Source organism: Scomber japonicus (assembly GCF_027409825.1).
Source record: "Scomber japonicus isolate fScoJap1 chromosome 5 unlocalized genomic scaffold, fScoJap1.pri SUPER_5_unloc_2, whole genome shotgun sequence".
In the NCBI taxonomy this organism is placed as follows: Eukaryota; Metazoa; Chordata; class Actinopteri; order Scombriformes; family Scombridae; genus Scomber; species Scomber japonicus.
In genome coordinates, this window is record NW_026518484.1 from 32501 (window position 1) to 45079 (window position 12579).

The window sequence follows — 12579 nt, forward strand, 5'->3', positions numbered from 1 at the left end:
GAGGAAAAACCTAGAAATCAGTGAGTGAGAAGCTAAAAATGAGACAGAAACAGGAAATAGCTGCAGCAGATTTAAGAAAATAAATTTGGAGAGTTTATTCTTTTATTTTGAAGAGTTTGTTCCTTTTATTTTGGAGAGTCGTGAACATTAATTAACTATTAATTATTATTGACTTTTTAAAACTCATAACTCATAAAACACAATACTAAAAATCTACCAGCATGCATAAAGATTATTTTAGTAGCGCCTGCAGAAACATCTAGATTTACTAAAATAAAGATTTATTTTTTAATTGTCTTATAATGATTTTTACAGGTTTTAAAGGTCTTTTATTTTAGTAATCTCGCCCACATTGTTTTTTTGGACTTCATAATAATGTAAAATACTTGAAGAAATTAGATTAACACTTAAAGGTCGACATTTTCAGTTTCACACGGAAAAAGTAGATGATTTTAAATTGAATTTAACTGGATTCTTTGTATAAAGAATGGGAAGAAAGGAAGAAAGGGAAGGAAGGAAGGATGGAAGGGAGGATTGAAGGAGGGAAGGAAGGAAGGAAGGAAGGAAGGAAGGAGGGAGGAAGGAGGGAAGGAACGAAGGAATGAAGGAAGGAATGAAGGGAAGAAGTAAGGAATGAAGGAAAGGAGGGAGGAAGGAAGGAAAGGAGGGAAGAAGGAAGGAAGAAAAGGGAATGAGGAAAGGAAGGAGAAAAGGAAGGAGGAAAGGAAGGAAGGAAGGAAAGGAAGGGAGGAAAGGAAGGAGGAAAGGAAAGAAGGAAGGGAGGAATATTCAGTGACCATGACAGGAAACAAATATTAGAGGAGCTCCGAGTTAAAAACAAATCAGTTCACCTCTCAGTGACACACACACACACACACACACACACACACACACACACACACACACACACACACACACACACACACACACACACACACACACACACACACACACACACACACACACACACACACACACACACACACACACAGTTTATTCAATCTATTAACCCTCCTGTTGTGCTCCCAGGTCAAATTGACCCTTCCTTCCTTCCTTCCTTCCTTCCATCCTTCTCCCCTTCCTTCCTTCCTTCCTCATTCCTTCTTTCCTCTCCTTACTTCCTTCCTCTTGTCCTCCTTCCTTCCTTCCTTCCTCTCCTTACTTGCTTCCTCTTTTCCTCCTTCCTTCCTTCCTTCGTTACTTCCTTCCTCCCTCATTTCCTTCCTTCCTCCCTCATTTCCACACAAACACACACACACACACACACACACACACACACACACACACACACACACACACACACACACACACACACACACACACACACACACACACACACACACAGGAAAACATTTCTTCACCTGCATCAACCATCAAATTAAAATGTGTCTGAAGTGTTTCTGAACAGTTTGTGCTTTCTCCGTCTGCCTCTTAATGGATTCCTGTCTTTAACCTGCTCATCTTCCTTTTCAGCTTCTTTTTCATTTCGCCGTCTGAACCCAGAGAGAGAAAATAAATAATGTAAAGACGCTATTTTTCTCTCTGTGCTCTTTTTCTTGACTTTAAAGCCGCAGGAATCGCTGCGTGCGTTGGCCTCTCTTTGGATTACATTTCTTTGAAGTCCGAGAAACCCTTTGGAATTTTTCTTCCTTAACAAATCTTAAATGAATTTATATCTTTATTAGAAATGCAGCATGTAGTCTGTGAATGAAGGAAAGAAGGAAGGAAGGAAAGGACGGAAGAAGGAAGGAAAGGAGGAAGGAAGGGAAGCAAGGGAGGAAGAAGGAAGGAAAGGAAGGAGGGAGGAAGGAAGGAAGGTAGGAAGGAAAGGAGGGAAGAAGGAAGGAAAGGAGGGAGGAAGGGAAGGAAGGGAGGAAGAAGGAAGGAAAGGAGGGAGGGAGGAAGGAAGGAAGGTAGGAAGGAAAGGAGGGAAGAAGGAAGGAAAGGAGGGAGGAAAGGAAGGAAGGGAGGAAGAAGGAAGGAAAGGAGGGAGGGAGGAAGGAAGGAAGGTAGGAAGGAAAGGAGGGAAGAAGGAAGGAAAGGAGGGTGGAAGGGAAGGAAAGGAGGGAAGAAGGAAGGAAAAGAGGGTGGAAGGGGAGGAAGGGAGGAAGAAGGAAGGAAAGGAGGGAGGGAGGAAGAAAGGAAGGTAGGAAGGAAAGGAGGGAAGAAGGAAGGAAAGGAGGGAGGAAGGGGAGGAAGGGAGGAAGAAGGAAGGAAAGGAGGGAGGGAGGAAGAAAGGAAGGTAGGAAGGAAAGGAGGGAAGAAGGAAGGAAAGGAGGGAGGAAGGGGAGGAAGGGAGGAAGAAGGAAGGAAAGGAGGGAGGAAGGGGAGGAAGGGAGGAAGAAGGAAGGAAAGGAGGGAGGGAGGAAGAAAGGAAGGTAGGAAGGAAAGGAGGGAAGAAGGAAGGAAAGGAGGAAGGAAGGGAAGCAAGGGAGGAAGAAGGAAGGAAAGGAAGGAGGAAGGAAGGAAGGAAGGAAGAAAGGAAGGACAGATGAAGGAAGGAAGAAAGGACAGAAGGAGGGAACATTTACCCTAACAGCTGAACTTAGATCTGAGGGAGGAAGGAAGGAAGGAGGGAAGGAAGGAAGGAAGGAAGGAAGGAAGGAAGGAAGGAAGGAAGGAAGGAAGGAAGGACAGATGAAGGAAGGAAGGAAGGAAGGAAGGAAGGAAGGACAGATGAAGGAAGGATGGAAGGAAGGAAGGAAGGAAGGAAGGACAGAGGAAGGAAGGAAGGAAGGAAGGAAGGAAGGAAGGAAGGAAGGACAGAGGAAGGAAGGAAGGAAGGAAGGAAGGAAGGACAGATGAAGGAAGGAAGGAAGGAAGGACAGAGGAAGGACCCGGGAGGACAACAGGAAGGTTAAAGAGTCTGTATCTCCTGGTGCACGTTGTCTGTTTAAGGGTTAACAAATCTTAAATGAATATATATCTTTATTAGAAATGCAGCATGTAGTCTGTGTGTTAGTCTTTTGATCAAATATTCACAGTGGAGGAAGGAAGGAGGAGTGTAGAGTCAAAGTCCGACTAGTTTAAATCGCCTTGTTGAAAACTCGACTATCCATTTCTTTGGCCGTTAAAAAGTGTTGTTGGCTGTATTTACGGCTGCAAAAAAACTAGTTGCCACGTGTTGGAAAAAAAAAAAGAAATGGACGTAACATCTGTGACGTCACCCATTGGTTTGTGGACTGCTGCTCGGCTCCGCCTCATGCCTCCATGCTGTCTTACTACCAACCTCCATAGTGTCTTACTACCAACCTCCATAGTGTCCTACTACCAACCTCCATAGTGTCTAACTACCAACCTCCATAGTGTCTTACTACCAACCTCCATAGTGTCTTACTACCAACCTCCATAATGTCTTACTACCAACCTCCATAGTGTCTAACTACCAACCTCCATAGTGTCTTACTACCAACCTCCATGATGTCTTACTACCAACCTCCATAGTGTCTTACTACCAACCTCCATAGTGTCTTACTACCAACCTCCATGATGTCTCACTACCAACCTCCATGGTGTCTCACTACCAACCTCCATAGTGTCTAACTACCAACCTCCATAGTGTCTTACTACCAACCTCCATAGTGTCTTACTACCAACCTCCATAGTGTCTAACTACCAACCTCCATAGTGTCTTACTACCAACCTCCATGATGTCTTACTACCAACCTCCATAGTGTCTTACTACCAACCTCCATAGTGTCTTACTACCAACCTCCATAGTGTCTTACTACCAACCTCCATAGTGTCTTACTACCAACCTCCATGATGTCTTACTACCAACCTCCATAGTGTCTTACTACCAACCTCCATAGTGTCTTACTACCAACCTCCATAGTGTCTTACTACCAACCTCCATAGTGTCTTACTACCAACCTCCATAGTGTCTTACCTCCAACCTCCATAGTGTCTTACCTCCAACCTCCATAGTGTCTCACTACCAACCTCCATAGTGTCTTACTACCAACCTCCATGATGTCTCACTACCAACCTCCATGGTGTCTCACTACCAACCTCCATAGTGTCTTACCTCCAACCTCCATAGTGTCTCACTACCAACCTCCATAGTGTCTTACTACCAACCTCCATGATGTCTCACTACCAACCTCCATGGTGTCTCACTACCAACCTCCATAGTGTCTTACCTCCAACCTCCATAGTGTCTTACCTCCAACCTCCATAGTGTCTCACTACCAACCTCCATAGTGTCTTACTACCAACCTCCATGATGTCTCACTACCAACCTCCATGGTGTCTCACTACCAACCTCCATAGTGTCTAACTACCAACCTCCATAGTGTCTTACTACCAACCTCCATAGTGTCTTACTACCAACCTCCATAGTGTCTAACTACCAACCTCCATAGTGTCTTACTACCAACCTCCATGATGTCTCACTACCAACCTCCATGGTGTCTCACTACCAACCTCCATAGTGTCTTACCTCCAACCTCCATAGTGTCTTACTACCAACCTCCATGATGTCTCACTACCAACCTCCATAGCGTCTTACTACCAACCTCCATAGTGTCTTACTACCAACCTCCATTGTGTCCTACTACCAACCTCCATAGTGTCCTACTACCAACCTCCATAGTGTCTTACTACCAACCTCCATAGTGTCTTACTACCAACCTCCATAGTGTCTCACTACCAACCTCCATGCTGTCTTACTACCAACCTCCATAGTGTCTTACTACCAACCTCCATGATGTCTCACTACCAACCTCCATAGTGTCTCACTACCAACCTCCATAGTGTCTTACTACCAACCTCCATGATGTCTCACTACCAACCTCCATGGTGTCTCACTACCAACCTCCATAGTGTCTTACCTCCAACCTCCATAGTGTCTTACCTCCAACCTCCATAGTGTCTCACTACCAACCTCCATAGTGTCTTACTACCAACCTCCATGATGTCTCACTACCAACCTCCATGGTGTCTCACTACCAACCTCCATAGTGTCTAACTACCAACCTCCATAGTGTCTTACTACCAACCTCCATAGTGTCTTACTACCAACCTCCATAGTGTCTTACTACCAACCTCCATAGTGTCTTACTACCAACCTCCATGATGTCTCACTACCAACCTCCATGGTGTCTCACTACCAACCTCCATAGTGTCTTACCTCCAACCTCCATAGTGTCTTACTACCAACCTCCATGATGTCTCACTACCAACCTCCATAGCGTCTTACTACCAACCTCCATAGTGTCTTACTACCAACCTCCATTGTGTCCTACTACCAACCTCCATAGTGTCCTACTACCAACCTCCATAGTGTCTTACTACCAACCTCCATGCTGTCTTACTACCAACCTCCATAGTGTCTTACTACCAACCTCCATGATGTCTCACTACCAACCTCCATAGTGTCTCACTACCAACCTCCATAGTGTCTTACTACCAACCTCCATAGTGTCTTACTACCAACCTCCATAGTGTCTTACTACCAACCTCCATGCTGTCTTACTACCAACCTCCATAGTGTCTTACTACCAACCTCCATGATGTCTCACTACCAACCTCCATAGTGTCTCACTACCAACCTCCATAGTGTCTTACTACCAACCTCCATAGTGTCTTACTACCAACCTCCATGATGTCTCACTACCAACCTCCATAGTGTCTTACTACCAACCTCCATAGTGTCTTACTACCAACCTCCATAGTGTCTTACTACCAACCTCCATAGTGTCTTACTACCAACCTCCATGGTGTCTCACTACCAACCTCCATAGTGTCTTACTACCAACCTCCATAGTGTCTTACTACCAACCTCCATGATGTCTCACTACCAACCTCCATAGTGTCTTACTACCAACCTCCATAGTGTCTTACTACCAACCTCCATAGTGTCTTACTACCAACCTCCATAGTGTCTAACTACCAACCTCCATAGTGTCTTACTACCAACCTCCATAGTGTCTTACTACCAACCTCCATAGTGTCTAACTACCAACCTCCATAGTGTCTTACTACCAACCTCCATAGTGTCTTACTACCAACCTCCATAGTGTCTTACCTCCAACCTCCATAGTGTCTTACTACCAACCTCCATGATGTCTCACTACCAACCTCCATAGTGTCTCACTACCAACCTCCATAGTGTCTTACTACCAACCTCCATGATGTCTTACTACCAACCTCCATAGTGTCTTACTACCAACCTCCATAATGTCTTACTACCAACCTCCATAGTGTCTTACTACCAACCTCCATAGTGTCTTACTACCAACCTCCATAGTGTCTTACTACCAACCTCCATAGCGTCTTACTACCAACCTCCATAGTGTCTTACTACCAACCTCCATAGTGTCTCACTACCAACCTCCATAGTGTCTTACTACCAACCTCCATAGTGTCTTACTACCAACCTCCATAGTGTCTTACTACCAACCTCCATAGTGTCTTACTACCAACCTCCATAGTGTCTTACTACCAACCTCCATAGCGTCTTACTACCAACCTCCATAGTGTCTTACTACCAACCTCCATAGTGTCTCACTACCAACCTCCATAGTGTCTTACTACCAACCTCCATGATGTCTTACTACCAACCTCCATAGTGTCTTACTACCAACCTCCATAGTGTCTTACTACCAACCTCCATAGTGTCTTACCTCCAACCTCCATAGTGTCTTACTACCAACCTCCATGATGTCTTACTACCAACCTCCATAGTGTCTTACTACCAACCTCCATAATGTCTCACTACCAACCTCCATGATGTCTTACTACCAACCTCCATAGTGTCTTACTACCAACCTCCATAGTGTCTTACTACCAACCTCCATAGTGTCTTACTACCAACCTCCATAGTGTCTTACTACCAACCTCCATAGTGTCTTACTACCAACCTCCATGATGTCTTACTACCAACCTCCATAGTGTCTTACTACCAACCTCCATAGTGTCTTACTACCAACCTCCATAGTGTCTTACTACCAACCTCCATAGTGTCTTACTACCAACCTCCATAGTGTCTTACTACCAACCTCCATAGTGTCTCACTACCAACCTCCATAGTGTCTTACTACCAACCTCCATAGTGTCTTATTACCAACCTCCATGATGTCTTATTACCAACCTCCATGATGTCTTACTACCAACCTCCATAGTGTCTTATTACCAACCTCCATGATGTCTTACTACCAACCTCCATAGTGTCTTATTACCAACCTCCATGATGTCTTATTACCAACCTCCATAGTGTCTTACTACCAACCTCCATAGTGTCTTACTACCAACCTCCATAGTGTCTTATTACCAACCTCCATGATGTCTTATTACCAACCTCCATGATGTCTTACTACCAACCTCCATAGTGTCTTATTACCAACCTCCATAGTGTCTCTTACTACCAACCTCCATAGTGTCTTATTACCAACCTCCATGATGTCTTACTACCAACCTCCATAGTGTCTCAATACCAACCTCCATAGTGTCTTACTACCAACCTCCAGTGTCTTACTACCAACCTCCATAGTGTCTCAATACCAACCTCCATAGTGTCTTACTACCAACCTCCATAGTGTCTTACTACCAACCTCCATGATGTCTTACTACCAACCTCCATAGTGTCTTACTACCAACCTCCATAGTGTCTTACTACCAACCTCCATAGTGTCTTACCACCAACCTCCATGATGTCTTACTACCAACCTCCATTGTGTCTTACTACCAACCTCCACGATGTCTTACTACCAACCTCCATTGTGTCTTACTACCAACCTCCATGATGTCTTACTACCAACCTCCATAGTGTCTTACTACCAACCTCCATGATGTCTTACTACCAACCTCCATGATGTCTTACTACCAACCTCCATAGTGTCTCACTACCAACCTCCATAGTGTCTTACTACCAACCTCCATGATGTCTTACTACCAACCTCCATAGTGTCTAACTACCAACCTCCATAGTGTCTAACTACCAACCTCCATACTGTCTTACTACCAACCTCCATAGTGTCTTACTACCAACCTCCATGATGTCTTAATACCAACCTCCATAGTGTCTTACTACCAACCTCCATAGTGTCTTACTACCAACCTCCATAGTGTCTTACTACCAACCTCCATAGTGTCTTACTACCAACCTCCATAATGTCTTACTACCAACCTCCATAGTGTCTTACTACCAACCTCCATAGTGTCTTACTACCAACCTCCATAGTGTCTTACTACCAACCTCCATAGTGTCTTACTACCAACCTCCATAGTGTCTTACTACCAACCTCCATAGTGTCTTACTACCAACCTCCATAGTGTCTTACTACCAACCTCCATAGTGTCTTACTACCAACCTCCATAGTGTCTTACTACCAACCTCCATAGTGTCTTACCTCCAACCTCCATAGTGTCTTACCTCCAACCTCCATAGTGTCTCACTACCAACCTCCATAGTGTCTTACCTCCAACCTCCATAGTGTCTTACCTCCAACCTCCATAGTGTCTTACCTCCAACCTCCATAGTGTCTCACTACCAACCTCCATAGTGTCTCACTACCAACCTCCATAGTGTCTTACTACCAACCTCCATGATGTCTCACTACCAACCTCCATGGTGTCTCACTACCAACCTCCATAGTGTCTTACTACCAACCTCCATAGTGTCTTACTACCAACCTCCATAGTGTCTTACCTCCAACCTCCATAGTGTCTTACTACCAACCTCCATGATGTCTCACTACCAACCTCCATAGTGTCTTACTACCAACCTCCATGATGTCTTACTACCAACCTCCATAGTGTCTTACTACCAACCTCCATAGTGTCTTACTACCAACCTCCATAGTGTCTTACTACCAACCTCCATAGTGTCTTACTACCAACCTCCATAGTGTCTTACTACCAACCTCCATAGTGTCTTACTACCAACCTCCATGATGTCTTACTACCAACCTCCATTGTGTCCTACTACCAACCTCCATAGTGTCCTACTACCAACCTCCATAGTGTCTTACTACCAACCTCCATAGTGTCTTACTACCAACCTCCATGCTGTCTTACTACCAACCTCCATGGTGTCTTACTACCAACCTCCATAGTGTCTTACTACCAACCTCCATGCTGTCTTACTACCAACCTCCATAGTGTCTTACTACCAACCTCCATGATGTCTTACTACCAACCTCCATAGTGTCTTACTACCAACCTCCATAGTGTCTTACTACCAACCTCCATGATGTCTTACTACCAACCTCCATTGTGTCCTACTACCAACCTCCATAGTGTCTTACTACCAACCTCCATAGTGTCTTACTACCAACCTCCATAGTGTCTTACTACCAACCTCCATAGTGTCTTACTACCAACCTCCATAGTGTCTTACTACCAACCTCCATTGTGTCCTACTACCAACCTCCATAGTGTCTTACTACCAACCTCCATGCTGTCTTACTACCAACCTCCATAGTGTCTTACTACCAACCTCCATGATGTCTTACTACCAACCTCCATAGTGTCTTACTACCAACCTCCATGATGTCTTACTACCAACCTCCATAGTGTCTTACTACCAACCTCCATGATGTCTTACTACCAACCTCCATAGTGTCCTACTACCAACCTCCATAGTGTCTTACTACCAACCTCCATAGTGTCTTACTACCAACCTCCATGATGTCTTACTACCAACCTCCATGATGTCTTACTACCAACCTCCATAGTGTCTTACCTCCAACCTCCATAGTGTCTTACTACCAACCTCCATAGTGTCTTACTACCAACCTCCATGATGTCTTACTACCAACCTCCATGATGTCTTACTACCAACCTCCATAGTGTCTTACTACCAACCTCCATAGTGTCTTACTACCAACCTCCATAGTGTCTTACTACCAACCTCCATAGTGTCTTACTACCAACCTCCATGGTGTCTTACCTTCATAGTGTCTTACTACCAACCTCCATGATGTCTTACTACCAACCTCCATGATGTCTTACTACCAACCTCCATAGTGTCTTACTACCAACCTCCATGATGTCTTACTACCAACCTCCATGATGTCTTACCTCCAACCTCCATGATGTCTTACTACCAACCAGAGTCAGACTTCTCTGTTCCTATCTGACACTTTAAACTTCAATTACAAATTAAAAGAGAATCTCTTCAGAATGTGGTTTATGAGGAATTAAAAGTAAAGTAAAAAGTGTGACTGCCTTTAGTCTGTCAATTTACTGAAGACTTCCTGAGGGAGTAGTGAAGGACTGTTTTACCTGTTTAGGGCTTAAAACTGATTCAAGAACATGAAGCATATTTCAAAATTCAACTTTAGAGAATCAGAAGAGAAACCGTGAGCTGGAGGATACTTCCCTTATCAATGACTGGAGTCGGCCAATGCAGGTTTCTATACCTTTTTCAAAAACTTTGTGCCATACACAAATCCTTTTTTTAAGATGCTGAGTTCCATTATATTCCTCTTCATACGGAGTTACAAACCCAAGGCTAACCTACACAAACCCCCGTAAGGTCTGCTAATATTAAAACATGACTACAGTTACAAACCTATGCACTTGGCACACGAGTCAAACTTCCCTCTTTCTTTAATCCCTCCTCCTTCCCTCCCTCCATCTCTCCTTACTCCTTTCCTTCCTTCCCTCCCTCCCTACTTACTCCTTTCCTTCCTTCCTTCCTTCCTCTTTCCCTCCGTTCCTCCGTTCCTCCTTTCTTCCTTCATTCCTTCCTCACTCCCTCCTTACTCCTTTCCTTCCTTCCTTCCTCACTCCCTCCTTACTCCTTTCCTTCCTTCCTTCCTCACTCCCTCCTTACTCCTTTCCTTCCTTCCTTCCTTCCTTCCTTCCATCCCTCCGTCCCCCTTCCTTCCTTCCTTCCTTCTTTCCTTCCTCCCTCCTTTCCTTCCTCCCTCCCTCCTTACTCCTTTCCTTCCTTCCCTCCGTCCTCCTTTCCTTCCTTCCTTCCTTCTTCCTTTCCTTCCTTTCCTTCCTCCCTCCCTCCTTACTCTTTTCCTTCCTTCCTTCCTTCCTTCCTCCCTCCCTCTCTCCTTACTCCATCTTCTATTATACAAGCTGCGGTGTCATATTACCCACAATCCACTGGGACTCATTTATTCATCTTAATTTACTGAGACCTTACTATAGTGACTAACATTTTATATAAGTGTATAAGTGCTTCCTTCCTCCCTCCCTCCCTTCCTTCCTTCCCTCCGTCGTCCTTTCCTTCCTTCCTTCCTCCCTCCCTCCTTACTCCTTTCCCTCCATCCCTCTGTCCTCCTTTCCTTCCTTCCTTCCTTCCTTCCTTCCTTCCTTCCCTCCCTCCGTTTATAAATTGTGTGACAGTCTTTTTTTTGTTCTGTTCTGTTTGTGTTTCCTTTCAATATATTTTGTCATTGTAAAAATTGGAAACTGTAAATAAATAAAAGAAAGAAAGAAAGAAAGAAAGAAAGAAAAAAGAAAGATTCACGGTAGGAAAAAAACCCAGCATCAAATAACCTGAGAAAAATAAAAAGAAACACCTTCTTTCAGCCGGTGAATCACAGATTGTGTCTTTTAATAAGTCAGAGATGACAGAAAGCCGGTTTAAGAGGAGAGAGAGGAGAGAGGAGGAAGAGACGGACAGGAAGTGGAGACGGGCTGAACTCACACACAGACCAACACTGACCCCTGGTGGACATATTTAAACACTGCAGCCGAACTTCAGTCTGTCACCAGAGCTGCTTGACTCCCACATTAAATGACCCCTTCCTTCCTTCCTTCCTTCCTTCCTTCCTTCCTTCCTTCCTCCTTTCATTCATAATTTCCTTTCCTCCCTTCCTTCATTCCTCTTTTCCTTCTTCTTCCATCCTTTCTTCCTCCCTTCCTTCTTACCTCTGTCCTTCTTTCCTTCCTTCCTTTCTTCCTCTTTCTCCTTCCCTCCCTCATTCCTTTTTCCTGCCTCCCTCCTACCTTCCTTCCTTCCTCCCTTCCTTCTAGCCTCTGTCCTTCTTTCCTTCCTTCCTTCCTTCCTCTTTTCCTTTCTCCTTCCCTCTCTCATTCCTTTTTCCTCCCTCCCTCCTACCTTCCTTACTCCCTCCCTTCCTTCTTACCTCTGTCCTTCTTTCCTTCCTTCCTTCCTTCCTTCCTTCTTTCTCCTTCCCTCCCTCATTCCTTTTTCCTCCCTCCCTCCTACCTTCCTTCCTTCCTCCCTCCATCCCTTCCTTCTTACCTCTGTCCTTCTTTCCTTCCATCCTTCCTTCCTTCCTTTCTTTCTCCTTCCCTCCCTCATTCCTTTTTCCTCCCTCCCTCCTACCTTCCGTCCTTCTTACCTCTGTCCTTCTTTCCTTCCTTCCTTTTTTTCTTTCTCCTTCCCTCCCTCATTCCTTTTTCCTCCCTCCCTCCCTCCTACCTTCCTTCCTCCCTCCCTTCCTTCTTACCTCTGTCCTTCTTTCCTTCCTTCCTTCCTTCCTCTTTTCCTTTCTCTTTCCCTCCCTCATTCCTTTTTCCTGCCTCCCTCCTACCTTCCTTCCTTCCTCCCTCCATCCCTTCCTTCTTACCTCTGTCCTTCTTTCCTTCCCTCCTTCCTTCCTTCCTCTTTTCCTTTCTCTTTCCCTCCCTCATTCCTTTTTCCTCCCT